General features: G+C 43.8%; 1 long non-coding RNA gene across 1 annotated transcript; it reads left to right on the top strand.

Moving 5' to 3' along the window:
- The first annotated feature begins 6643 nt into the window (after positions 1-6643).
- Positions 6644-13205, top strand: LOC147582111 (uncharacterized). Its single transcript, XR_015249849.1, has 3 exons — positions 6644-6972; positions 7997-8091; positions 12967-13205. It is a non-coding gene; the product is annotated as an uncharacterized LOC147582111 (long non-coding RNA).
- Positions 13206-13741: the final 536 nt, after the last annotated feature.

Raw genomic sequence — 13741 nt, 5'->3', positions numbered from 1 at the left:
CCAGCAATGTGCATTTTCACAAATCCTCCAGGAGACACTGGCAGGTGCAAAATCAATAACACCCACTCTGGGCCTTCAAACCACCCCTTTGGTGGATGAAACTACAAGATGACCAGGAAAATCCCTGCTAGGTGTCTATTCCCTACCTACATCAGGCAAAAGACTTCATTCACAGGGATGTTTCTTAAACTTCTGTGATGACAGGATCACGTGACAGAACTTGTTAAAAATCATTCTCAGGTTCCCGCCCCCGCCCCGTCCCCCTCAATCAGAACTTCTGAAGGATGAGCCTGGAAAGTTAATTGTCTTTTCAAGTTTATTTATGGAGAGAGAGAGTGCGCGTGTGTGTGAGCAGATTAGGGGCAGAGAGAGAGGGAGAGAGAGAGAATCCCAAGCAGGATCTACGCTGTCAGTGCAGAGCCTGATGCGGGGCTAACTTTTTAACTGGAGTTGCAGCTGAATCTTTTAAAATTAAAAAAATATATATGTTTATTTGTTTTTGAGAGAGACAGAGAGAGAGAGAGAGTGAGACAGAGTGTGAGGGGAGGAGGAACCAAGAGAGAGGGGGACACAGAATCTGAAGCAGCCTCGAGACTCCGAGCTGTCAGAGCCTGACACGGGGCTTGAACTCACGAACCATGAGATCGTGACCCGAGCCGAAGTCGGATGCTTAACTGACTGAGCCATCCGGACATCCCGCAGCTGAATCTTATCAGCGAAGCTTTGGAAAGTCTTCTGGAAGGTGGGAGAGTGGCTCTGTGCTGGGGTGGCTTCTTTCTATGTAGCATGTCAGACGCGGGCATTGAGGACTTGAGAGCTGCAGAAGGACACATTATTATCAAATTACTCATTACCTTTGGCCCCGTGAAGTGGACAAGCCACAGCTGTGTGAGTCTACACAGGAGCTGCACAGAATGGATTCCCTGGCGTCCTCATCCATCCTTGTAACTGCGTCGAGATGCATGTGGTCCCCTGATGTTCCTTCCCTGGGGTCCAGGGCCTCTGTATGATGCAGAAGTGAGAGCGTCCGTGCTCTTGGAGAGCAACCCGCTTTCTGCTCCTCACAGACCTGGAGCATTCACCTCGAGATGCCTTTTCATTCCACGGCCCCACTTCCTACCTAATGCTCTTTTCATTCCCTAAGACTCTATCCTCCTCCCCTGTACCCAGATAATTAGTCCTGTGCTGAAAGAATTCTTCCCGATTAGCGATTTCCTATTGTGCTTTTTAAAAGAATCTGTTTTCATGTTTATTTATTTTTGAGAGAGAGAGAGAGACAGAGCATGGTGGGGGGGGGTGAGGGGCAGAGAGAGAGGGAGACACAGGATCCAAAGTAGGTTCCAGGCTCTGAGTTGTCAGCACAGAGCCTGACACAGGGCTCAAACTCACAAAGCGTGAGATCATGACCTGAGCGGAAGTTGACGCTTACCTGACTGAGCCACCCAGGCACTTTGTGATTTCCTATTGTCCTAAAGACAGAGTCCAAAATCCTACATGTGGTCTGGCGATATTGGGCTCAAACAGAGACTTCCTTACAAGCAATGAAGACTGACTCGTACTAACATCGGTGAGGGAATATTGAAGGGTTTTCAAGGGATCACTGAACAACGACAGGTGGGAGGACAAGACGGGGCGATGGGTAATCACCAGGAAGAGCTGACCTTCGAGGACTGCAGCAGAGATCAAACACAGGCATGGGCTGGCCTGCTCAGACCACCACGGCAATGACAATGATCTGTGCTCCCATACGATTGCATTGCTCTCTCAAGATCCAAACCTTAGCATTAAATGTCAACTTGCTAAGCCCAATCCACCTGCCGGCCTCCTGTTGACCCAAGCCAGGACTAGAAAAGCTGTGGTTGCTTTTCCTTTTCTAGTGAAGGGCCAGAGCTACTCCCCAGGACTCTAGCACATAGAGGTTTTCCAAATGGGAGCCTGCAGATAGCAGGCAGGGGTGGTCGGTTATCAGAGAAGCTATAATTGATAATGTGTCCACTATGCCAATGGTCCAGCTTTTGACAATGCAAATATATGGAGAAAAAGTTAAGTTACACAACACTCAAAGACTTTCTTGAAATTAATGGCCTTCTCTTCTCTCCTCTTGCCTTTTGTCTTGCCTTCTCTTCTCTTCTCTTCTCTTCTCTTCTCTTCTCTTCTCTTCTCTTCTCTTCTCTTCTCTTCTCTTCTCCTCTTATCTTCTCTCCTCCCTTCCCTTCCCATTTTTCTCTCTCTCTCTCTCACCCTTTTCCTTACACTGGACGCGGTGTTCTATTGCTCAGCTGTTAGGGAAGTTCTAGACCTTTGGAGGAAGAGATGGAAAAGTAATATTCCAAATCATAAACAAGGAAATTAGAAGTTTTGTTCATGGAAGTTGCTGAATTAAAACTGCCAAAAGTTTATCTTGTTTTGGGGTCAACTTGGGATCCTTCTCTTCACCCACAGCACACCAGTGTTCATTTAAAGTAGGACATTCTGGGCAGCCTGGGTGGCTCAGCTGGTTTAGCATCTGACTCTTGATTTCGGCTCAGGTCATGATCGCAAGGTCGCGAGATTGAGCCCCGTGTGTGGAGCATATTTAAGATTCTCTCTCCTTCTCCCTCTGCCCCTTTCCCACTTGTGCTCTTTCTCTAAAAAAAAAAAAATAAATAAAAATAAAAAATAAAAATAAGATAGGTCCTTCCTCAGAATTTGAAGTTACTCATAACATATAATTTAGAAATTACCTGATGGCTATTCCTCTGTGAGAAAACAATCCGAAATAATTGGGGGGAAAGTTTCTACAGAAAAATGCTCATTCAGCTTTATTTATAACAGCCTTCAAATTGGAAACAAGCTGAATGGGATGAATATCTATATGGTATGCTTTCTGGTACGCTATGCTTACAAAGCATTTAAAATGTGTTTGTTAAAAAGCAAGTGAAAAATCAGTGCATAAAATATAATCACAATTATACGGAAGAGATTAAAAAAGAAATCCCTGCCAAGTAAGAAGACATAGGAGTTAGACACACAACACTATGATAGAAATTACCGTTAGATGATAGGGTTATTGGTAATCAATTTAAAACACATTTTTGTCCCCTTTTGTCTTTCTTTAATTCCCAAACATTATACTTGGAGCATGTGTATATCAACTTACACCCAAATAAAACAAACTTTTGTTAACAACAGTAATAAATGTGCTTGCATTTTGCATGTGGGATCTTTAGAGATAGATCCCGTCTTGCTGAGGTCACCAAAGGCATCAGAACATATAACCAAATCTAACAGGCATGTTCTGTCTTCATTTGACTAAGCCCTCCAGCAATAACTCAAGTGGTTAATCAGTCTTTCTTGACCCTCTGCCTACTCTTTTCTGAAATACTATTTTCTCCAGGGAACGTGATTGCTTTCCCTTGCCATTCTTGACTCCTTTGCCTCTTCCTCAGTTTCCCTCCATTGTTCTTTCTCCTCTACTGAAACTCTAAATATTAAATTCCCTCCCATGAATGCCTTCTTTTGCTACTGAAGCAATCCTATCCACTCCCTCTCTGTTATGGCACCTTGTTGGTTTATGGGTCCAGCCCTCCTTCTTTTGTGACTGCCGTTCCTTTTAGTTAACATCTCCATTAAAATATCCCGCAGATATTTAAAACCTGTTTCCAAAATGGAATTCCTTATCTTTCACATTATGTCAGAGAGACAGAATGAAGACTCATGTGTCAATCGATACCCTCGACATTAGTGAAATGTGATCTTCCTATGTTTTTAATTTAAAAATAAGTGAAATATAAGTTTTAATATTTTCTTACTGAATTTTAACGGCTCATCTTGGTTCTCCACTAAAGTATAGATAATCCCTCTCACAAAAAGTGTTTGCATTTCCCCGAATTATCAATGATTTTCTTCTTTGGCCTAGTAGGATTCCGATTCTTTCAAAATTAGAAAATGAGACAAATTCCAAGCCTCATACCGACTTGGGCAATAAAATCAGGTCTTAGGTTGGACACAGCTCACTCACTTCCACATCATGGGGAGAAAAATACAGGAACTTTTGACTTTAACCAGTGACGACATCAAAGTATTTGGGGGGTGAAAAAATAATTGATCCTAATAAGGAACATATATCGCTATTTCTTTGTTGTAGTGACTTCAATGAGAAAATCCCTCTATTATTTAATAGCAAAATCATCCAACACGATATCATGATTTTGGACAGAGTTTTGGTATAGGAAGTCTGTGACCTAACTATTCAAGTTCTAGCAGTACATCTAGAGATGTAATTATCTTCCTGGGTTTATTAATTTCATGTTCCTTTTTCTTCCAAATGATGAGGTTTTGGAGAGGTGGGGGTTCCGAGCTAATGGTCAAGACAGGGTTTTTAAAGACATCTTTGGTGCAAAAAAAGGTGATTTTATTGAAGCACTGGGGACGGGACTCCTGGGCAGAAAGAGCTGCACTGGGGTTATCAAGAGCGACTGGTTATATACTATGGAGGTGGGGGAGGTGGAAGCAAAAGAGAGGCCTCCAGAAGGACTTTCATATGATAGAGTGGACTCAGAAGACACCAGGGACCTTGTGATTGTCAAACTGAGGTTGTTTTCCCTCTAGTAAGGCATGACATTTGGATGGTAGGGGGTTCCTGGAGAAGTGATACACTCTGTATTTGCCTCAAGTCTTTGTCAAAGGGCTGCAGGTTATAAGGAAGCTTGATTTTACCTGCCATTTCCTTCTTGCCTCTGTCCCCTACAGAACAGGGGGGCAGGATATGAAGGCCCCAGGAAATGGAGTCGAGAAGTTTCTGAAGCTTAAGCTATTGATAAGATTGCCCTTTTCTTGTAGTTTACTAAGATATCCTTAAACGGAAGGAGACTCTTATCCTGCACTAAGGTGATCTCTATCAGTCAATCTTTTTTTTTTTTTTTTTTTTTTCTTTCCTTTCCTTTGTTGTTGAATATCCAGAAGAGCCTGAGGAATATCACACACGTCCCACCTGGGAGGCTTGTACATGGTCCCCAGCCTGCCTTTTACTCCCTCATCACAAAAGTAAAGGAAGATTTAATTACGTGATGAGTGTTGGTCTTTGGGAGGTATAAAAAGGGATTTGAACCAAGATCAGTTAGAGGCTTGTTAGTTAAAATGTGATGCCAGCATCGGCGGCCTCAGTGTCACCTGATTCTCAGGCTCCACCCCTGACCCACTGAGTCCGAATCTTCGTGTTTGACAAGATCCCCAGGTGATTCACGTGCACACTACACGTTCAGAAGCGTTGTTCCAGCACTCTAAATATGTGGGCTTCCTAAAATCTAGCTTTCTTTTGCCATCACTGATTTCAACTCTGGGTATAATATTCCTGGCCCTTCAGCTTTTCCTTAACCAAAAAATTAGTCAATAAAAAAAGGTAAGCTTAGAAATTATCTATGGAACTTGGGAATAAGGGAGCAACTCATTTACAATTGGGCAAATGTTTGAACATCCATTTCACTGAAGGAAATATATGATGGTAAGTCAGTGCGTGAAAAGATGCACAACATCATTAGTCATAAGGAGACTGCAGATTAAAACCAGTAAAGGATGCCACTATGCGCTCACCAGCATTGCTGTAGCAAACAACAACGATAATCAGACCTGACAGTACGAAGCATTGGTAAGGTTGTAGACTAGTACTCGGCTCCATTGCAGATGGGGATGCAAAATGGCACAGTCACTTTGGAAAACAGTTGGGCAATTTCTTACAAGGTTAAACACACACTCATCCCACGATGCAGCAACTCTACCCCCAAGTATTTACCCAAGGACGTAAAAACCTAGGTCGCACAGAAACAAGCGTGGAGACGTTTATAGACGTTTCACTGGTTATCACCAATGCCTGGAAACGACCCAAATGTCTTTCAACTGATGACCGTATATGCACACACTGCTCTATCCATACAATAGAATGTCCCGGGGCCACAAACAAGAACAACTTTCCGGTACACTCAACAACAGGGTCGAATATAAAATACATTATTATAGTATGCAAATGGACAAAGCCAGATTTCCATTTATATGACATTGAGTAAAAGGTGAAGCTATAGGGAGAAAGAATGGATGGTGGTCATCAGGGTTACAGGGTAGGCGGAGTATTGGGATACAAAGGGTTTGCATACAAAGCGGACGCTGTGCGTTAACGGAACTGTTGTGTATCCTGATGGCGGTGGTGTCTATACTGGCCTATGTCAGGGCTCATGAAACTCTACGTGGAAGAGTATACTTTAACGTGTGCTCGTTAAAAATAGATTTAAAGGCATGCATTGTTCACAGTGCATGCTCTTTGCTTTTCAGCCAGGCCGAGGGGACATCTCACAAGCCAAGCAGGTTGAATGATGTCACGTGAGGGCACCTGTCGCAGCAAGGCCGGGGGCCCTTCGTCCCTCACCGCCCTCCACCACACCGCCGTGGAATGCAGGCTGCTTGCTTTGTTTGTTTTCATGCTCCCCCTTTGCCGAGCTGTGTTTTCCTCTTGTAAATAAGGCAAGACCTGGAACGCACCGGAGGACACAGGAGCATAGTGATTTGCATGCCCTAATTAAACCGCCGTATCACGAGCTTTCTTTCTTTGGCGACACTGGAATGGAAACAAAGGTGTGCCTCTGATGCAGAGTCTGGAGTGTCATCCCTGGGAACTGGCATGAATAATATAGGCCAGGAAGGTCTGCGTGCCTTCCAACCTTAATGCAGCTCTGTGCTGCACGACTTAAAGGCAGAGCACCTGCCGTCACAGTCCTTAGTGGACTGGCCTTTATCTCAGGTGAGTGGGGCCTTTCTGGTTGGGTGTCTTGCTGACAGGTGTGCAGGGAGAGATGAGAGCCTGGCCCATGGGTGAATGATTGCTGTTCATCCATGGAATTCATTTTCCTATTTGAAATGCCGCATAATCGGGTGGCGGATAGAGCGCTGAATTGGAAATCCAGGATAGGCAGACTTTGTGAGGACCCTGCTGCTGATACTTAGGTGAGCACCTTAACACCTTAATGCCTGAAATAACTCAATGATTGGTAATTCGTAATAAAAATGCAGACAATTTACACATGGTTTAAGTTTATAAAGCGCCTTCACACGGTTTAAGCCTTTTAATCTTCAGGTTCAGATGGGGAAAGAATGGCTGAGTGACATTCGTGTTTGGTTTTAGAGGACTGGAGGTGTCTCAGCTCCACGTTCACTCTGTCAAGATCTTTAGTTAATGAAGCAGATTTGATTCCAGACTTAATTCATGCCCAAATCACAGAACTTGATATCTGGCCTTTTCTTCTCTTTTCTTTCTTTCTTTCTTTTTTTTTTTTTTCTCGTTAAAAAAATACATTATAGATGAGTTAAGTGAGGTTCAGAGAGGGAAGAGAGTGGATAAAGTTCATTCAGCCTGTAAATTGCATCCTTAGAAAATTAGGCCAGGGGCACCTGGATGGCTCAGTCGGTTAAGCACCTGACTTCGGCTCAGGTCATGATCTCATGGCTTGTGGGTTTGAGCCCCACGTCGGGCTCTGTGCTGACCACTCAGAGCCTGGAGCCTGCTCTGTGTCTCCTTCTCTCTTTGCCCCTCCCCCCATCAAAAATGAATAAACATTAAACATTTTTTAATAAAAAAAAAAAAGAAAATTAAGCCATAGACTTGGGTGAAATACCACTGTATGAGACCCAATACAGAATACTGTGTCAATGGTGTTCATAACATCTGTATAAAAGGCTGAATTACTTTGTATCTCTACTGACAGTTCAGAAAGGATGGATAGAGGAAATTCACTAGGTGCTTTGAATTCTTTAAAGTCAATGGAGTGATTACAAATGGTGGTCCCTGAAACATAACAAGAAAATAAAAATAAAAAGAGACACAATTTCAGTTGGGGTGGCGGGTTAAAATCTAAGTTAGGCATATTGAACTAGAAATAAATGATCTTATTAATCCTAAAGCTAAATTAGAAGTATAATTGCGAACTTTGTGACCCAGACTAGAAATCGTTTATTTCCCTTCTGTCCCCAGAGTGGTCCAGCAGTGGTGGCTTCCTGTGCCCGGGAACTCATGTGGAAAGAACTAGCAAGGACACTGAGAAGCTACATCTCATTCTGCAGTCCTAGGTAGTTCTTCTTCTCCTTCTTCTTCCTCGTCTTCTTCTTCTTTTTTTTTTTCCTAAATGTTTATTTCTTTTTGAGATAGCACGAGAAGTGGAGGGGCAGAGAGAAGGGGACAGAGGATCTGAAGTGGGCTACACACTGATAGGCTGCCAGCAGCGAGCCTGATGCGGGCCCCGAACTCCTAAACCGCGAGATCATGACCTGAGATGAAGTTGATTGCTCAACCGACTGAGCCACCCAGGTGCCCCAGTCCTAGGTAGTTCGTGAGCTAAAGAGAACCAAGACTCCTCGGAGACCAACAGGGAGAGGAAAATTTTCCCTCACCTTTTTGGTTCTTTTTTAGGCTGGTGTAATAATTAAACTGATGAGACAGATTAACAGGATTAAAAACAAATTTAATTCGTACTTACCGGAGGTCATAGAAATACAAGACAAGGAAGTGACCAAAGCAGGCAGTTTTTCTATCTTTTAGACAAAGAAACAATAAATTTGTAGAACTGATAAGACAAAGACACTTGGGCTTGCGTACTAATTAGTACTCATTAGTGAAGAGACTAAGCTGAGTTTATTTACACAGCATCTGGGTCCTGAATTCCCTGTTTGCAGTGATAAGGATGTCTCTCTACCTCCTGGTGCAGGGAAGGTACCTTTTACATGGCAGATTTATTTCTTGTTTTTATGAGGACAGAGTGGAGAGCGATAGTGTCCTTCTTGCACTGGTTATTTCTCAAGTGACTTTGATTCAAAATAGTCAATATGCCACTCTGAGATATTTTGGGGCAGCCTGCCCTGAGCCCCATCGAGATCAGTTTCCTCCTTTTATAAGAACACCAGTCATTTGGATTAGGGTCCACCTTAATGACCTCGCTTTAACTTCATTGTCTCTTTAAAGATCCTATCGCCAAATACAGTTATGTGGTGAGGTAGTTGGGGGTTAGAATTTGCACTTATGAATTTGGAGAAGGATCCAATTCAGCCTCTAACATATCCCGTATGTCAGATGTCATGAAGGAAGACTACAGACACATCAAGTTGGAGGAAAGGACACATCTGGAGACATTCTTATTGACACAAGAAGTCAATCACGATTCTGGAAGGAACCTAGGCAAAGAAACAGCTGCTTGGGTTGGAGTCCCTTTGCAAGTCTGAACTGTATCCCTGATCAATCATCAATTCAGGGATAACTCAGCAGTCTCAGCAGGTCTGGTGTAATCTTTTTGTGTGGTAGGCAACTGTTAGCTTGGAAAGATGCATTAGATATATATTAAAGTACATAAATAAGGGAGGAATTAGCCAAATCTATAGAATCACTAATTTCCTCAAAGGAAGAATATAAATATGAATACATTTTACAGTGGTTGTGATAATTTTTGTGAATACCATGCCTATTTTATGGTATTTGAAGCACTTAAGGGAGCGTGACACATTAGGCTTAGACTTTTATTGAGACAGGAATTTGACTAAGGTTTGTAGTTAACTTTTAAATGTGTAAGAGCAGGGGCGCCTGGGTGGCTCAGTCGGTTGTGTCAGACTTCGGCTCGGGTCATGATTTCGCGGTTCGTGGGTTCAAGCCCCGCGTCGGGCTCTGTGCTGACAGCTCAGAACCTGGAGCCTGCTTCAGATTCTTTGTCTCCCTCTCTCTCGGCCCTTCCCCTGCTCATGCTCTCTCTGTCTTTCTGTCTCTCTCTCTCTCTCTCTCTCTCAGAAATAAATGTTAAAAAAAATTTTTAATAAAAAATTAAAAAAAATAAGTGTGTAAGAGGATTAGTACAGTTTACATTTTGACCTATTAGTTGGGTAAGTTTAAATGTTTAGAGAAATTTCACTTAATATATTTATAAGTGTAATTACCTTTGAACATTAAAGAAAATGCAAGTAATATATTTGATTTTCCACATACACTGAAACCCCTTCAGAAGTAAACCTACCACCGGGGGCATCAGCCGCAAAGACAAAGAAAAGGAATAGACGGGCGCAAAGGGCAAGATTAAACCTCCCCAAGGTACATCGAGAAGGTGGTCCTCTTGCGAAAGGATAGTCTCTTTTTGTATCTGATGTTGACTTGATTTTCTCCTTTTGTTTAGAAAAACAGACAATTTGTTTTTGTGCTCAACTCAAATTTGGGAACCTTCTAGTTTGATATCAGCTCAACTACTTATTTTTATCTGCTGTGGGGTCACACATATTCATAGTATACTAAAATATGCAAAAAAAATTACTTTGCTATTTCTATTTCTTATTTAGTCTTTCTAGTCCACTGGGTCGTGGAGGAGAGTCTAAATTTAGTCCAATCTGGAAAACAAAGTCCTATCCAATAGTTGAAGTGATCTTTTTGGAAGAACACATTTCCTTAGTGTCATGTTTTCAGTGTGAAACAGTCTTTCCGATTATTGTCCCCAGACCCCTATTTTTCACCAAGATGGTGTCAGGGCACAGGAGGAGGGGCTCATAGATCCAAGCACTGGATGGATCTGAGGACTGCCCGGGGGTCAGCAATGTGAACCTCACGACTGGAGTTCCAGACCCTGGCTTTTCCACTGTGGGACAAGCATCCTCTCACACTGCAGACTCTTTCAGGGAATGACCCCCAGCACCTGGGGCACCATCCGGGCTCTCGGCGATGTTCCATCCCTTTCTCATGTCAATGGGGAACTTCTGGACACTGTCACTGGCTCCTTGGGGCCAACTGTCTAGGCTTCTCCCTCCACCCCTGCCCGTGCGGAGTGTGGCCATGTGGAGCGTTTCTCCTGGTGGCTGGAGAACCATGCCATCGGCTTCCCCCAAATCTTTCTGAATGTGTTTCAGGCCCCCGCTTTTGCCTTGGCCAAACCCCAAGCTGAGAACAAACGAGGACCACACCAGCTTAGTTTCTCAGTCTACTTCTGCCAGTGATCAGTTCCCCAAACTTTGCTGGGGTCAGGAGAGGCACATTTCAACCTTCACTGTATCGCGTCCTGACTTCTTTTTACCTCCGTCGCATGGAAAGCAGATCCCTCTTGGCTCTCACTCTCCACCAGACCTACAGGAACTCAGAACTTTATGTTTCTTTGTAACACAGCCCCACACTAGAGAGTTGGCATTAGAACTCAAGTCAGTTGATGGTTTCTGTTCAAGGCAGGATTCTGGGGTGATAACACCTCACAGTTCATTCTTGGAGGTAGAAACCTAAAAGGGGACATTACTGGGGGCTAAGCGATAATTCATTATCGCTCTTACACTCCTCCCCATGGTCCTCTACAGGGTGAAGAGACCCCCGTTCTACTGTCTTCCTCTGGCTCCTTCATGCCCCCACATCCTTACTTTCTTACCCCAAAGGCCACTTGGCTGATGCATTTGCATTTGTTATTCCTGCCCTGTAGGGTGCCCTTCCTTCCCCTTCAGTCTTGTGCCTCCTCACCCTTCTGATCTCTCCTCCTCCCAGAAAACCTCCCTGACCACCATCTAGAATTATCTTAGATTTCTTCCGTTATCCTTCCGTCTCCTCCATTTCCCCTCATCTGTAATGTAAATGCCACCATGGCAGGAAACTTCCCATTTGGTTCATTTTTGCACCTCTGGTGCTTATCACATAGTAGGTGCTCAAATATTTGCTGACAAAAATGAAACTTATCCCACGTATCTGTACTCTCGTCCATAAATGGTAGGTCAACGATAACGATAATTTTGTCATGGTTGCCACGAAGGCACCCCTTCTGTGGACTGGTACCACTCTCAGCCGTGGACTTATATTATTTCCCATTTTTGAACATCCTGTTACATTTCACAAACAGAGACACCAGGGCTCAGAGGAGTTAATTTTTGCCTGAGGTCACTCCGATTAAATGTTAATAAGTGGTAGGGAGCTGAGAATAGACCCAGATATGTCAAGCCTTAAAGTTTTCTATTATATTACACTGCCTTTCAAATAACAAAAATAGTGCTTTCGTTTTACAAGGTGCTTTGAGGTACTCTGGGACACGTAAGGTGAATTGAAAATAACTCTTGATTTGGTGTCAGAATACAAAGATTTAACCCAGGGTTGCTCAATCTTGGCACTGTTAACATTTTAGTCCACAGAACCCTCTCCGGTAGGGGCTGTTCTGTGCATTGTACGATGTTCAGCGGCATCCCTACCTCCTGCCCACTGGATGCCAATTGTGTAATTCCCCCGTGGTGACAGCCCCCAATCGCCACACATTGCCAAAGGTCCCCTGGAGGCAAAATTAGCCCTGATTGCGAGCCAGCACTTTATGCCCGACGCCTACCATTTACACGATCTTGATGAGCTCTTTGTATTTGTCCGAGGTCAGGGACCCATGCTGTGGCTCAGGAGCTGCAAATCTGCCCCCCATACGGTAAACTTTAGCAGTAGCTCTGTGAAATTAAAAGCAGTGACATGTATCGGGGGCTCGTAAGGGATCATATAAGGCTTGTATCGCAAGGTATCACACTAAAGTATACAGTGTCTTGTTCGGTCTGGTGCCCTAGGGAGTACTGGGATTAGCTCCATTTTACATGTTCAGGAAGTGAGGCTCAGAGGTATAAGGCAACACGCTTACGTTTATAGATTCAGCAGGTGTAAGAGAGGAGAGTCAAACCCAGGTGAATTCCAAAATGGGTGATTTGGGAAAAAAAAAAAAAAAAAAAAGTAAGACATGTGGGTCAACTCCACTCGCTGGGTCACGTGGAAAGTTGGACGGGTCATTCCATTTTGTTTGTTTGGTCAATATTATCATCTTGCAGTATACCAACCAACAAGATTTGTTTATTTTCTGCTCCACTGGGCAGTCAGGGCAGAAAAGAAACTAGGAATATTAATACATACCCTGAGCTGCAACGTTGAGTACACATTCCTTAATTTTCTCTGTGACTGCAAAAATGAACGTTCTGTCTTCACAGAAAGGAAACAACCCATAGACGTCACCAAACACCAATATAATCCCTTCTTTCAAAACGAAAAGATAACATTTGATTCCCATGACGGAGGAAGGCAGTGCCCAAGTCCGGAATCCATCAAATCAGGATAATTTCACGGAGCCTCCACACTTCAAGATTTCAGTTCTTAACGGCTTTTATGGTTCTGGGTAATTTCACTGTTGTTATTGTTTTAAAGATAAATAAAATCGGTGCTCTCTGCAGGGATTGAACAGTGGAAAAATGGTATTGTTTTGGTGAGAGAGAGAGGGGAAGAGGGACAGAGACAGAGAGAGAGAGAGAGAGAGAGAGAGAGAGAGAGGGAAGGAGGCAGGGAGAGGGACAGACAGAGGGAGGGAGGAAGAGGGAGAGGGAGAGAGATCACTGGGAAGGAAGGAAAGAACAGACAGTATGAAAACCACTCCAAGAAGTTACAAGGAAGGAAGCTGTAAACAGTATCTTCTCTACAGGATGAGGACGTGTGTTTACATGTATTGGGTTCGCCTAATGCTTGGGAATAATGTCCCTTCTCCATCCTGGAGCCGCTGACTCAGCACAGCCATCACCCTGGCCTCCCCCTCCTGGCCCAGCGCCTCTAGATGGCACAGAGTGACACTCCGGTGGCCGTGCCCTCAGGTAGCCTCTCCTGGCCCACTGTTCCCTCTCCGGAAGGAGCTAAAATAGACCCACGTCTGCCTTCTCAAAGGAACTTTGCACAGCTTGGGGACTTGCTCTCCTCTGTGGTTTTTGAAAGTTGCGG

The sequence above is a fragment of the Puma concolor genome, chromosome B1 (assembly GCF_028749965.1).
Source record: "Puma concolor isolate L17-30 chromosome B1, mPumCon1.1.hap2, whole genome shotgun sequence".
Lineage (NCBI taxonomy): Eukaryota > Metazoa > Chordata > Mammalia > Carnivora > Felidae > Puma > Puma concolor.
The sequence above is the reverse complement of the archived record's forward strand: the minus strand, read 5'-3'. Positions and strand labels throughout refer to the sequence as shown.